Raw genomic sequence first — 14,897 nt, 5'->3', positions numbered from 1 at the left:
CACTCTCCTGTGTGAAGTTTTTACCAGGATGTTAGACAATAAGCTCATTTCAGAGTGCAGATTTTCAGATCCTTTGAGCAGCTGGGGAGAAAAAAGAAGTTTACAACCTTTAACAGCTTTGAGGGCTTTTTGGCAACAGAGTTTCAAATGGTTAACCTTTCCCCCCCTTGAGCCACAAAATAAGTGGTTCTGTAATTATCAGGGTTACAGAACACACCCTAATCTACATGTGAGCAGAGTGTTTTTTCCATCCCCCTTCCTTTGCTCCCTAACTTTTTATAGTTCTTTCATGTACCAAAAGCTAACCAACCATGTTCGCATTTAACAATATAAAATCTAGTTAGGTTTTTTTAAAAAATAATAATAATAAAGTGACTAACTGAGGACTGCTGAGGACTTTGTACTGTACAGATATTGGGAATAAATAAATTATGTCTTGGTTTAGCTTTCTTCATTGCGTTTGTGTGCTTGAAGTGATGTGGTTTTTATGCTGAAAATGCTGAATTTCTCACCGGGCTGTTTTGCAAGAAAAACAAAAACAAAGATTGAGTTACCACACTGTCCCCTGAGTTCAGTTTCTACACTAAAATATATGATCCCTGCGAGTGCCTGATCTTATTGGTGTACTGACAGAATCACCTGCTTGCAAAGTTTCAAAGGAAATGCCATCAAGGAATACCTTTTAGTTGGATACAATTGGATGTCGGAGCTGAAGAAAGAAGGCTCTTTTTGCATTCCCCAGCCGATTTTTCTCAATCCAGTATTATACGCCTAATTTCATATTATGTTATTGATTTGGGTGATAGGTAGAGTCTAGAAGGAGCAGTGACCCCCCAGGCGGCTTGAGTAGGATTTCTTTCCTGGTCCCTGTTCTGCTACTGGACTTGAGGAAAATTTTAAGAGTGCATTCCTTAAGGATGAAAAAAAAGGCTTCACCTAGCACTAACAGAAACATACTTGCCATGGGTTCAAACAGGTGTATATCACATTCACATTTTGCTCGGGTGGGTACAAGTAATGGTTGTAAATATGAAAACTGGATAAGTACCATTTAATTACATTTAAAAATGCACTATGAATCGTAGACTAAAATTACTACCACTGTTTATTTAGTATATCCTTGCTCTTGCAATAATATGTACCTGTCCAATATTTATCAATACTTGAATGCTCTGTTCTTTTTCCATGTGAATTAAGTCAATACAATTCATAGCAATATTGTACAACCTAACAGCTCTGATAAATTCTGCTGTTGGCACTGTGTGTGTGTGTGTGTGTGTGTGTGTGTGTGTGTGTGTGAGAGAGAGAGAGAGAGAGAGAGAGAGAGAGGGGGAGAATAGTGTAGTGTAATGCATTTCTGAGTGATAAGTGTAGCAAAGGTCTAGAACTATGTAACATTCAGCTGAATGCTGCTTGAACAAAGGACATATGTGAGAGAGATGTACTTGCTGCTGAGGAACCATGTACACAGCAGATGGAAGCAGAAGTGCAGCTTTCTGTATGAAGTCTAAAGGCCTCAAAGGAACTCTTCATGAGGCAGTGTTTGTTTTGTGAAGACAAAAATTGATGTGAATCTAGATGTTGGGGGGGACCCATTTCATCAAAATGTACTATGTGAAACGGCAACTCTGGAGAGAAGAGACTGAATAAAGATATGTTGGGGAACAAAATTGTAAGTGGGTGCAATAAATTGTTTGTTCCATTGGTGGTGTGCTTTGTTTCCATTGCAGCAGAAGAAAACTGTAATTGTGAAGTGCCGCATAAGATTCAGAACTGGTAAAACAGTACTGGCTTAATCCTATTTCCAGCTGGCTGCTTGCTGGATCCTGTCAGATGATTTTTGTCCAGCTGACTGACTTTATTGAAAGCCACACGGTTGTCAAACTAAACCATTCTCTCTCCACCCTCCTTTTTTCTTTTGCAGATAATTCTTTTTAGTGTAAAAGTCAAAACATAAACCGTAAAAATGCAGTGGTGATTATGTGATCATCACAAACATAGCATGCAAGAGAAACTTTGTTTTTTTTTTGTGTGTGTGTTGCAAGTAGCAAAATCCTTCCTGGTGTGCTGCAAAGAGAGAGGCATTCGTGCTTTTGCAGAAAGACTCCCCCACCCCATGATAAAGTTGCTGTACTCAGTGACCAACCCACATGCCAAACAAAATGCCAGAGCAGCCTCAGGGGAGTCCTGTGTTTTACTATGCATGTTTCACATACTGGTGGCTGCTTATGCTATGCATATCAAAAGGCAATTACTCCTCTATGACTCTTGCATTTGACCTTAATGCGGGAGCTCTGATCTGGAGCTTCTCAGTGGAGTCAATCCCAATGGGGCTCACATTTGGTGCCAACTTTGTTTTTGTTGTTTAGCCATTTAGTTGCGTCCGAGTCTTTGTGACCCCATGGACCAGAGCACGCCAGGCACTCCTGTCTTCCACTGCCTCCCGCAGTTTGGTCAAACTCATGCTGGTAGCTTCGAGAACACTATCCAACCATCTCGTCCTCCGTTGTCCCCTTCTCCTTGTGCCCTCCATCATTCCCAACATCAGGGTCTTTTCCAGGGAGTCTTCTCTTCTCATGAGGTGGCCAAAGTATTGGAGCCTCAGCTTCATGATCTGTCCTTCCAGTGAGCACTCAGGGCTGATTTCCTTCAGAATGGATAGGTTTGATCTTCTTGCAGTCCATGGGACTCTCAAGAGTCTCCTCCAGACCGTAAGTCAAAAGAATCCATTCTTCGGCGATCAGCCTTCTTTATGGTCCAGCTCTCACTTCCATACATCACTACTGGAAAAACCATAGCTTTTACTATACGGACCTGTGTTGGCTAGGTGATGTCTCTACTTTTTAAGATGCTGTCTAGGCTCGTCATTGCTTTTCTCCCAAGAAGCAGGCGTCTTTTAATTTCGTGGCTGCTGTCACCATCTGCAGTGATCATGGAGCCCAAGAAAGTAAAATCTCTCACTGCCTCCATTTCTTCCCCTTCTATTTGCCAGGAGGTGATTAAAAAGTGCTAAATGCAATTCCAACCTGCACAGGAGCAATCTGAAGTGCACTCTAACACTCTTTCTTGTTCCTTTGCAGTCACAGATTTACCTGCTCCACACCTGACTTGGGACAGGTGCCTGGAGCTGAAGAAAGCTGTCTTATGTACCAAATTAGAATGCCTGGTGGGCCTAATTATCTCCTGGGCTGGAGTTCCCCATGGCTAGCAAACAACACCCATGCAAAATGGCAGGCATGTTGGTGATCAAGTCTTTATGGAGATCTTGTGGGAGTTTTAGCATTAAGACTTGTGAAGAATATACAAATTTTCCGTTTTGTTACACTTATACCATTGGTCCCCAAATGTGGTGATTTTATCTGGGCAGAAAAGAATGAACTAGTCATGTGAGTAGCTAACATATTGAGGCTACCTAGAATGAGGCAGCATAAAGTTGGCAATGATCTGGAAAAATGAAACACGGCCTCAGGGAAGTTTTGGTTGATTGGCTGCTTTTTGATACCTTCCCTTTCCCAGCTGTCTGCTGCTATTGAGCTAGAACTTCCCTCCTGGCAATAAAGTATTTTTACAAAGTGAACTTTACTCTAGAAACAGTCCTCCAGCCCTGACCATGTGAGATAACCACCTTGGTTATATAAATTGTATCTCTTTCTCCCTCCCCATCATGAAGAAAATATCCTTGATATTCTTTGAATCTATGGCGTCCATTATCAAGTGTGTGTATCTGTGTTAGGAGACTTTGTAGAAGCCTAGAATTGTAGGGTGTGCATATCAATAACAGTTATACAAAAATAAAAAGCTATATATTATATGCAAGGCTATTCACATTATATATATATATATATATATATATATATATATATATATATATATATATATGGTTTTCAAAAATAAGGAAAGAAAAAAGAAAAACTAAAAAGAAATCAGTTGCATCAAAGTATCATACACATTCACATATCAAGATTGCTCTGAATCTCCCGACTTCCCTCCCCCCATCCCATCCATGGGCCCTCTTACTTCTATTTTCATATGCATAACAATACTTCTCCAAAGTTTTCATCGTCCTAAATTATCTGTAATTTCTATTGCATTACAAGTCTATTTAAAATCCTGCTAATGTTTTAACCTGTTTACAATGATTCTGTATATACAGTATAAACATTTCCCATTCTTTTTTAAATTTCTTGTCTTCTTGGTTCCTGAGCTTCCCAGTTAATCTTGCCATTTCGGCATAGTGCATCAACTTGATCTGCCAATCTTTTTTGGTCAGGGCTGTCTCTTCCTTGCATCTCTTGGCTAGCAGCATCTGGGCGGCTGTTGTAGCATACATAAACAGTTTCTTCTTATCTTTTGGAATCTTGGTACCTATAATTCCTAATAAAAAAGCTTCTTTTTTTAAACAAAAATTAGTTTGAACATTTTTTTATTTCATTACATATCATTTCCCAGAATTTTTTTTATTACATTACAGTTCCACCACATGTGATAAAAGGTACCCAGGCTATTCACATTCTTTGGCTTAAAAATCCAAGTTGTCTACATAAAAATACGAGTGTCATAAAGTAACTATAACTGGAAGTTATACTTTATATACTTTAAATTATACTTTAACTTATAGCACCTTGTACACCTTTCTAAATACTTTATGCTTCCCTGGTCCTGCTGCTCCTGCACTACCCAGGACTAAGCTATTGTTTGGCTTAGAGCTACATCTGAACCTGGGCTTGTGGCTTGTCGCCCCCCAGACAAGCCATAAGCAGTAGAATGAAACTAGCCCATGGTGTGTCTGGAAGAAAAGGAGGCATGCTCCCAGATTTGTAGGTAACAGTAAGCCAAACCATGCCTTAGCCCTGGATAGCAGAGCAGCAGCAGGACCAGGCGAGGAGCACTGGTCATGTTCTTCATTCTGAGAACCCACACATTTGCTTGGTTATGCTCAACCATTGTTTGGCTTAGCATTACACGCATGAATAACATTAACAAAATGCATATACTCAACTTCAAAATTGCTATTTGCCACATGTGGATTTGCTACATGTGGATTTTTTGGGGGGGAGGGAATGAATGCTTAGGGGAGAAGTAAGGATAGTGGAGAGGCTATAATGGGTGGGGGATACATGGACAGTGGAGTAATAGCTGAAGGAACAAGGGACCTCCCAGAAAGTTCAGCACCGATGGCTCTGAGCACTTTCTGTGCTAATCCATATTCAAGCATCTCTGCAGGCACGATAGACATTTCTCTCTTAATCTATCAGATTACTTAATAGTCTATTATGCCTCCATCTTGCAATATTTTTAGACTTGCTGTTGGCCCTTTGCCACCCCTTACTTGCATGCTACTCAGGCCCCTTCCATGACAGCTGCCAGGTTTGTCTACATATGTGAGTGGTACAAAGAGTGTACTTGGCACCGAGGGCTGCAAATAAACACAGAAGCTGGGCAGGCTCTGGAAAACTGAACCAGAGAGGCCTACGATCTAAATATAATGCAAAGACAACAGGAAGAGACTGGGCTTGAACATCTGTAGTTGTCCCTCACTTAGAATGGGAGAGCTGAAGTGGCATTATGTTTGGGAACTGAACTATGAAGTATTGTTAGGAAAAGGCAGGTGGTTTGGCTCCAGCCTTGCCACATTCATAATGCAGATTCTTTTGAAGCCAAATGGAGCTGCAGGTAGGGTGGTTGTTTATATATAACCCCAAAAATAGAACAAGGGAGAATAGATTTGCATAAAATAGGTTTATGCTAATTTATATATATTTAGGAGGGAAAAGATTGTGACCAGGTAATCTATGACAGCATCTTAAAAAGCAGAGACATCACCTTGCCAACAAAGGTCTGTATAGTTAAAGCTATGGTTTTCCCAGTGGAAGTGAGAGCTGGACCATAAAGAAGGCTGATTGCCGAAGAATGGATGCTTTTGAATTATGGTGCTGGAGGAGACTCTTGAGAGTCCCATGGACTGCAAGAAGATCAAACCTATCCATTCTTAAGGAAATCAGCCCTGAGTGCTCACTGGAAGGACAGATCATGAAGCTGAGGCTCCAATACTTTGGCCACCTCATGAGAAGAGAAGACTCCCTGGAAAAGACCCTGATGTTGGGAAAGATGGAGGGCACAAGGAGAAGGGGACGACAGAGGACGAGATGGTTGGACAGTGTTCTCGAAGCTACCAGCATGAGTTTGACCAAACTGCGGGAGGCAGTGGAAGACAGGAGTGCCTGGCATGCTCTGGTCCATGGGGTCACAAAGAGTCGGACACGACCAAATGACTAAACAACAACAACAACCTATGTTTGCTCAGTTTGCTTCCCAGATGTCGATGGGGAACTTCAAGGCTCCACAGGCAGCTCTGTTTGGTTTCTTAATTCTTCAGCCGCATGGGAAGTGGATGTTTGCACAGGGCTCTATTCACCCTGCTTGGCTTGTACCAGTCAGTGTTTAAGGTGGGGCAGCTCCTCACAAGAGATGTAGCAGCACTGCATGCATGATTCTATAATATTTGAAGCTACTGGAAATGCATTTTCTTTTCACTTTCTGTAGTCATTGCAGGTGTTATTTAAGGTCCAAAGTCGGCTATTGAGGATCAATAAAATGATCAATGGGAACAAGTGGAAGAAAAAGCAAACTTTGCTAACTGAAAAAGTGATACTATTCTAGAACAAAGTTTCTCAGTTCTTAATGACATTCTTTGGACCTTTTAGAATCATGCATCCTTTTCCAGTCTAAAAATATGCTGACTCTATTTCATTGCAAGGGTGCTAAAAAAATTATTCTGGGGGGTGGGGAAGCTTATGTGCTGGATGAGTGAAATCAAACTAGTGAATAATTATCAGCAGCTGCATTGTGACATGAGCTGAAGCTAAGCAGGTTTGGATTTGTTCAGTTCATGGACATGATGAAAGAAAAATGCCATATAAATATATATTAAAAAGTGTTTTATTGTTGGGTTTTAAATCATTCATTGCCTATATTATGGTACACAACCCTGGAATCTTATTTGATTGAAAGTGGCATAGAAATGTTAAATTAATAATCAATGTGTTATGAAATGCAATGCAATGTGTGACTTAATGGCACAATCCTATATGTGTCTACTCCTAAGGAATTCAGTGGGACTTTCTCCCTATAAAGAGGGTAAAGGATTTCAACCTACCGGTAATTCTCCATATAGACAACAGCTACTCTCAGTAGAGGCTCCTTCCAGCTCGCTCACTCCCAGTGTTGGGTCCCTGAAACATTTGTCCAGCTGGGACCACTTCTAACCTATGTCCCAGGGATGCCATCTCGCCCTCAGGATTGTGGTTGCCTGCCGCCGCACGCAGACATGCAACATCACATGCTCATGCCTGAACGCAGTGCATGTGATATCACCAGGGCTGGATTTAGGTTTGATGAGGCCCTAAGCTACTGAAGGTAATGGGGCACTTTATATGTCCAACTGTCCTTTGTCAACAACAAATTGTCGCTCTTTTTTGTGTTGAATATATGCTATATGAGGGGCCGATTACTTACATCAGGGGTGGCCAACTCCCAAGAGACTGTGAACTACTCATCATGCAACAATGGAGGGCGGGGCCGGATTCTATTTTACCAACGTTAAGGAAAGGGACCCAGCAATCGACTGCAATCTACCAAGACCTCCTGGGGATCTACCAGTAGATCACAATCGACCTGTTGGACATCCCTGACTTACATCATAGGAGCCTACACAACACAAGACACTGTTGCTGTAGGCCTATGTAAGTTTTATTTTATTTGTTTTTATCTTATATTTTGGAAATGTACATCCAGTTTTTTTCCTTTAAAGTTTTTGGGGCCCCCAAGAGAGTGGGGCCCTAAGCCATAGCTTGTTTAGCCTATACGTAAATCTGGCACTGGATGTCACACAGCCAGTGAGGCATCCTTTTTCGGGGGGAGGAACGTGGACTCAGAGGCAGAGAGACTCTGCCTCCACGCCCAAGCCCTACCCTCTAGAAAAGGATGCCTTGCTCGCTGGCTGTGGAGGACAGAGCTGAACTGCTTCTCTCCTGCTGACTTTTTTTCATTGAATTTGTGGGTATCTGACCCCCACAATTATCTTATTGTGGGTGCCCAAGCACCCACAGCCCCCTGGAGTTGACTCCTACACTATGTCCTATTCCCATTTTAAAAAGCAAATGGCAGTGGGTTCTCAGTCACAAGCCTCATGACCCTGAAAAGCACTATATTTGCAAAGGAATGTTCTAAAAATCTAGCCAGCGGCATACAAGAGCCTGAATGGAATGCCATTCCCACAACTGCGCACCACCTAATGAAAGACACAATAACATTCTGCCTTTTTTTGCCATGTACTAATCCCATTTTGGTTGGAGAGATACTACCACTGAACTGCCCTATGCTATGAACTGGCCTGAGTGAAAGCTGCTTAGACATAGAACAAAAATGAATGAAACCTCTCTCCCCCATATCACAATGGTCTGGGTTATTTTTAACTCTTGCAGGAGTGCTGGGCATATAAGGCTAATGCTAACGACAGGAGATGCTTTACATTTCATCCGCCAGCAAGAGAGTTTGGGTTACTGAGCTAAACCGGAATAACAAGCTACTGTGCTAATCCCGCTGTTTCTATTTTAAGATACTAAGTGTATTTGACGATCACTATTATCCTGACCCTGCCTACTAACACCTACATACAACAGCCAACACTGACCTAAGGGCTTCTTCCCATCTCCAGGCGCCAGCCAATTTAAATACGATCACCCAACCACTTTCCCTTCAAAAACAGAAAACACTTGTTCCGCACTAGTTAATGTCACTTTTAAAAATCCTTTGTCATTCTTAACAACTTGTATCCCATGTGTATTTTTCACTGGCCTGGCATCTTCCCTTCCACACTCCAAATATTATCAAAATTCTACCGTTTATTAATTTATAACATTCACCAACTTTAGCAGTTATGGGTGCCCTTACACACCCAAACTCTGTTACCCCAAATCTGTAACTAAATATCTTCTTTATGCATTTGCTGAATATACGATGGTCTCCTGCATTCATGGAACATGCTTTACACAACTGAACGGGGCTAACATTTCCCTTCGGATTTGAAAAAATGTTCCTATCTCCAACATAATGAACTCTCACTACCATAATTCTGCTTGTGGTTATCTTACCTAGCACATTTTTCTGCCTTCCAGACTACAACTCCCATCAGCCCCAGCCAGCACAAGCCTGTCCACAAACTCAAGTCCAAAGAGATCTAGAGAGCACCATGTTGGAGGAAGCTTCCCTAGTGGAAAATTTATGAGATAATATGGCTGCTGCAAAATGTTATCAAATATATTGATGAAACTTCCCAGTTTGAAACTATGGCATACAGCCTAGGAATTTTCTGTGCTTCCTGTGTCAGTAAGAAAGGCTCTGTGGTGAAGGCTATATTTGCTCATCTGTCCTGGTGAAAGCTTAAAGAATTGGAAGTGTCTTGGTTTCTAACAAACTCTAAGGTAACTACAATATGTGGCGCAATTAAAGTCTGCTTTAATATGGAAGCCTCTTGAATAAATGTTCTGTAAAACGGGTCATCCTTCGCTTTTAATGTGAGTTGCTTTTAATGGCCAATGAGTGTCTCTCCAACGTTACGAGTTTATTATAGAAATTAGCTGCATATGTTTATGGGGACTCAAGTACATCAGCTGGAGACAGGTAGTTATGAGCAACTGTTACAAACATTTTTATTGCCCCAGATGCCTCTCTAAGTATCTGTAGCAATAACCAGCCATTTATTAACACAGCTATTAATACCTTTAATGAGTTTTTTTAAGAAAATAATTATTAATACTAATAAAATGTGGCCCATAAAAATAAACCTGAAGAGACATTTATAGAAAATGCAAGCAGTATCTGCCTTTGTCTGCCTTTTTACTGTCAATAAAAAAATGAGCACTCCTAAATTCAGCCTGCAGTTTTTACTTTTATTTCTTCTTTGATACATAATTAAATTACAAAAGGAGCAAAAAGCCTGGTTTTAAAAATAGTCCTGGATCATTGCTGATAAAGTCTCTGCCCTGTATGAGATCAAGGCCCCTCCTTTGAGCTTGACACTACTGGAGACACTGTGCCTCTGTGTGCCAGGTGCTGTATGCAGGAACAGAGTGCTGCCCTAGCTGGGCCTTTGGTCTGATCCAGCAACGCTGACTCAGCAATGCTCTTCTAGTGCCTATGTGGCTATTTAAACCTCATAAGTCCCTTGAGGTGTGAGTGCAAGGGGTTTTGGCCTCAGCTACAAGCCTGGCAGAACCTGGAGGAGATGACTGGAGACATCTGCGGCTTGTTGAAGACACTCCCACCCCGGGAACTTATAAGCAAGTGCTGCCACAGATCACAGCTGATGTAGCAGGCGTGCATACCCTCCAACATTTCTCTGATGAAAATAAGGATGTCCCATTCCATAATGATAATTTTACTACAGTCATACCTCAGTTTACAGACGCTTCAGGTTGCGAGTTTTCGGGTTATGGATGCGCCCAAAGTTGGAAGTACCAGAATGGGTTACTTCCGGGTTTTGGCACTCGCTCATGTGCATAAGCACTAAATTGCGCTTTGCGCATGTGCAGAAGCGCCAAATCGCAACCTGCGCATGCGCAGACACGGGGCTGTGTGTTGTGGATGTTGCAGGTTGCAAACGTGGCTCCCGCACGGATCACGTTCGCAACCTGAGCTTCCACTGTATTTATACCCCTCAAATCTTACTGGGTTGCCCCAGCCACTCTGGGCAGCTTCCAACATATCTAAAAACATAGTAAAATATTGAACATTAAACAAGTTTCCCTCTACAGGATTGCCTTCAGACAGCTCAGAGGTCGGATAACTCCATACCCTCCAACATTTCTCCAATGAAAACAGGGACATCCTAAGGAAAACAGGAACATTCCAGGATCAAATCAGAAACTGGGACAATTTCTCTAAATCAGGGAGGTCCCTGGAAAATAGGGATATTTGGAGGATCTGGGCATGATCTTAGTACAAGTTAACATACAACTCCATCATTATATGCCTAGACAACAATCTAAGCAGGGGTTTTTTCTGAGAAGGAACTCAGGGGAACTGAGGCCCTTACCTTTTAAAAATTAAATAATAATATTTTATTTAGGGGTGGGGGGCGGGAACAGATATACCCTCAATGCCTGAGCCAAAAATCCATCTATATTTATAATCAATATAGTTGTGGCCATTTTTAATCCAGATCATTGCCTGCTTGACTTTATTAATCACATTTTACCTTTAGCCACACCCTCATGGGGGTCAGGGGCGGCATGGTGGCACTGTGACTGGGCCCACAACAAACAAACATTCGTGGTGAGTTCCCTCACCCTTTTTCCAGAAAAAAAGTGCTGAATTTAAACAGAAATTGATTTGATGCATAGCCTTTACAGGATTTTGTATATTTATTAACTAGGTCCTTCTTGCTCAGCTGACAAAAGTTAAGCGAATACCCTCAAACTAAAAATCTTGGGGGGAAATTATTCATGCTTTCACAATCTATTGGGGTAGGTTTTCTTTTTGCCACCATGCAATTTGCCAGATAAATAAATGAATACATGTTTAAGATTTCCAACTCAGCTATAGGAATTCCACTGCTGTTTCATTCCTACTCCCTGCAGCAACATTCATTCTTTGATGTGACTTAGCTGCGAATTTACTGGCTAGTACACACAGTAGTCTGCTCTCTGCCATACGATTTCAAATTGAAAAATTAAAGATGACTAAATTATCCAGTACTTTAATTTCTGAAGAAAATGTTGATAAGAATCCTTTTAAAGCCTTCTTAATACCCTTTCCCCAAGCGGCTGCATGAATTCCAAATATAACTCTTATGCTTTTCCTTCCTTCCGTCATTATTTTCTAATTCTGAAAAGGCTTCCATTTATACTCTTCCCCACCCATACATCATCTTCTTGTCTTATTCTACCCACCCACCCATAATCTTTCTGGTAACATGACAGCAACTTCTATAGCAAGATCACTTCAAATGCTAGAAATATCTTTATCTAAATTGTGCTTTTCTGCTCTAAAATGAAGTATTTCTGTACCTCATTTTTAGGCAGGAACACATTGTATGGAATACGCCAAATTTTAATAATGGATTCTACAAAATATGCTTAAAATAAAAGGAAAGCGGGGTTCTCTCTCCTCCAAATGAAGTAGTGTGTCTGGTCCAAGGACTGTTCATGACCAAAGCAGATGTGGCATTAAATGCATCTTTGCATTTGATATGCAGTTTTTAAAAATATGCAAATAGCACCAGTACTTGTTCATACAGCGCATAGTTAAACAATGGAGTTTGCTCATTTAAGATGTTGTGGTGGCTGCCAACTTGGATGGCTTTAGAAGAGGATTAGACACATTTGTTGAGGATTTTATATTATTATTATTATTATTATTATTATTATTATTATTATTATTATTATTATTTTGTTTTTAATTATTACTTGTAAACGATACTGCCTTTTTTGAAGTGGGGGGAAGTATGTCCTTTCCTTAGTTATAACTTTCCCACCTTTTCAGCTTCTCCAAACACCTCCTGATTTGGGGTAGTTGTGTTTATGGTTGTGCTGTCAGTGTGGCCCTTTTAAACGACTCCTTGTTCCAATTTTTCAAGCGTTGCTGTCTTTGCAGTGGCCCTTCAACTAATGTGTAAATTAATGAACTGACTTGTTGACCAAGTAGCCTTACAGTTTCCAGCAAGATAATAGTTCTTTTGTTTGGCCATCTTCAACAGGGCCTTGTCTCTATACAATTCATTCCATGAATGGAGCCAGCTGTTTTTGTGTTTGTTTGGTTTTTGCTCACGTGGGAGTTATGTCGGCCGTGCCTCCACAGCTTTTTATTTCAGTTTTTTTGTTCTATGAATTATGTGAGCATGCAGAAATATGGGGAAAGCCACCCAAGGCTGCCGATTATGAGCTTAATGGAAAAACACACAGCCACTGACAGGGAAAGAAGGAAGGGAATGCCCTTTATCCCAGAATGCGTAGCAAACCAACTTGCTTATTGGATGAAATTTGATACTTTACTTTGCCTCCAGCATCAGAATTTGGGTGGACCTGCATGTGACAAGTCAGGGCTGCCAATGTGCAGCCCCTTGTGGGCCACAGAATCTCTTGCCCCTCCTCTCACAGAAATTAGAAAGAAGGCTTGACATAGACATTATACTGCAGCCAATAGAAAATGTTATGGTGTATCCTTATTAGGGTGTGTGTAACCTGTTAAGTTGTGGGTGAACATATCAGATGACACAGCGATTCTTCAAACAGCTCTTGTTTATTCGCAGGCCAGAACAAAACTGAACTGAAGGGTTCAGCCAGCCTGCTTATAAATAGCTCCACTACAGTTCAACTGTAACAATTTTCTGTAACTATCCAATCACTGAACGTCACTTTCAATCCCTTATTTGCATATGTGGACCTGAGTGAAAACTATCTACAGTATCCCCCTGCTGGCCCAGGGTGAGAACCTCAGTATATAACATAACCCATGATAATTTTGTTGGTTTGTAAATGTGCCTACCAGTCCAAAAATGTTGGTTGCCTCTGTTATAAGTAGCTCTGACTGAAAATGGAAGCCCAGTTCCATTCTTCCCCTTGGTCACATGTAGAACAATTTAACCATATCCTGGTGTCCTGTGTTTATCACCTTCCTTTCCTTATCATTGACATCTCTGGTTCCAATTTGTAGAAAGTTTCACAAGTTAAAACCAGCACCTTGAATTGTACCTTGGAACAGATTTGAGATCTTTTGGAACAAGAAAAGCCTGTTGAATCTGGATCATGGCCCATCCGAGTCAACATCCTGTTCTCACAGTGGCCAACCAGATGCATGTGAGTAGTCTGCAAACAGGACATGTGCACAACAGCTAACTGATGCCTTATAACTCCTTCCAGTTGAAATTACTACTCGTCTCTGGGATGTGGCTTCATACACACACTCTGGCCTGAATGTGAATTCTTTTAGGCCTCTGTGGCTTCTTGGCTGGTATGCTCCCTCCTTTATTTGGCAGCTGTTGTGGACCTTGATGCTTCAAAGGAACTGGGCTCAGGGAAAACCACTTGTGGGAGTCTGAGTTCAGGCTCTGCAAGTTCACAGTGGTCAACCACACATTCAGTAACTGGCTGTGTTCTTCACACAGTGATATGGTGGACAAAGCATCGGCCAACTCCTCCTCCATCTCCCAGCTTCAGCGATGCTCAAGAATGGAGCCATGACACAAGGCTAAGCCTTCTGATCAGGGTGAATGGTGAAGCTGCTAGTGGATAAGGAGAGTAAATGAAGAGATGGGAAGGAAGATGGGAAGTTCAGATGACATACTGTATGTTAAATGAATATGAACCATCTTAGGGGTGTCCAAACTTTTTTTCAAAGAGGGCCAGATTTGATGAAGTGAACATGTGTGAGGGCCAACCAAACTTGTTAAGATTTTCTTGGGATTTTTTTGGGATGGAAATTGTTGAATTTAAGGAATTAACCCCAAGAAATATACTGCCACGCAGTACCACCAGCATTTAGGTGGTACTGAAAGCCATGGACACAATGAAGTCTCCCAGGGACATCGTATAGAGAAAGCACAGCAGGCAGCCAAGAACCGAACCCTGAGGCATCCCATCTGTAAGAGTTAAGTAAAAGCTTCCCATGTGGAACTGAGTGATTAAACAGGTAGGAAGAAAATAACAGGACGGACTCACAAGAAGCCCAGGGCAATATATATATAGTCCAGCAAAACAAAGTGATCAACTAAGCAGAGGCTTATGGATTCGGCAGTGAGGCAATTGTTGGTGACTTTGGCAAGGTTAGTTTTAGCAGAGTGCTGAAAGATAGGATGCCAGATTAGAAGGGTTCAAGGATAAAGAAGTAAGTAAAGATGG

This window comes from Podarcis melisellensis, assembly GCF_964234715.1.
Source record: "Podarcis melisellensis genome assembly, chromosome: 3".
NCBI classification, from domain to species: Eukaryota; Metazoa; Chordata; class Lepidosauria; order Squamata; family Lacertidae; genus Podarcis; species Podarcis melisellensis.
Note: the sequence above shows the minus strand (reverse complement) of the source record.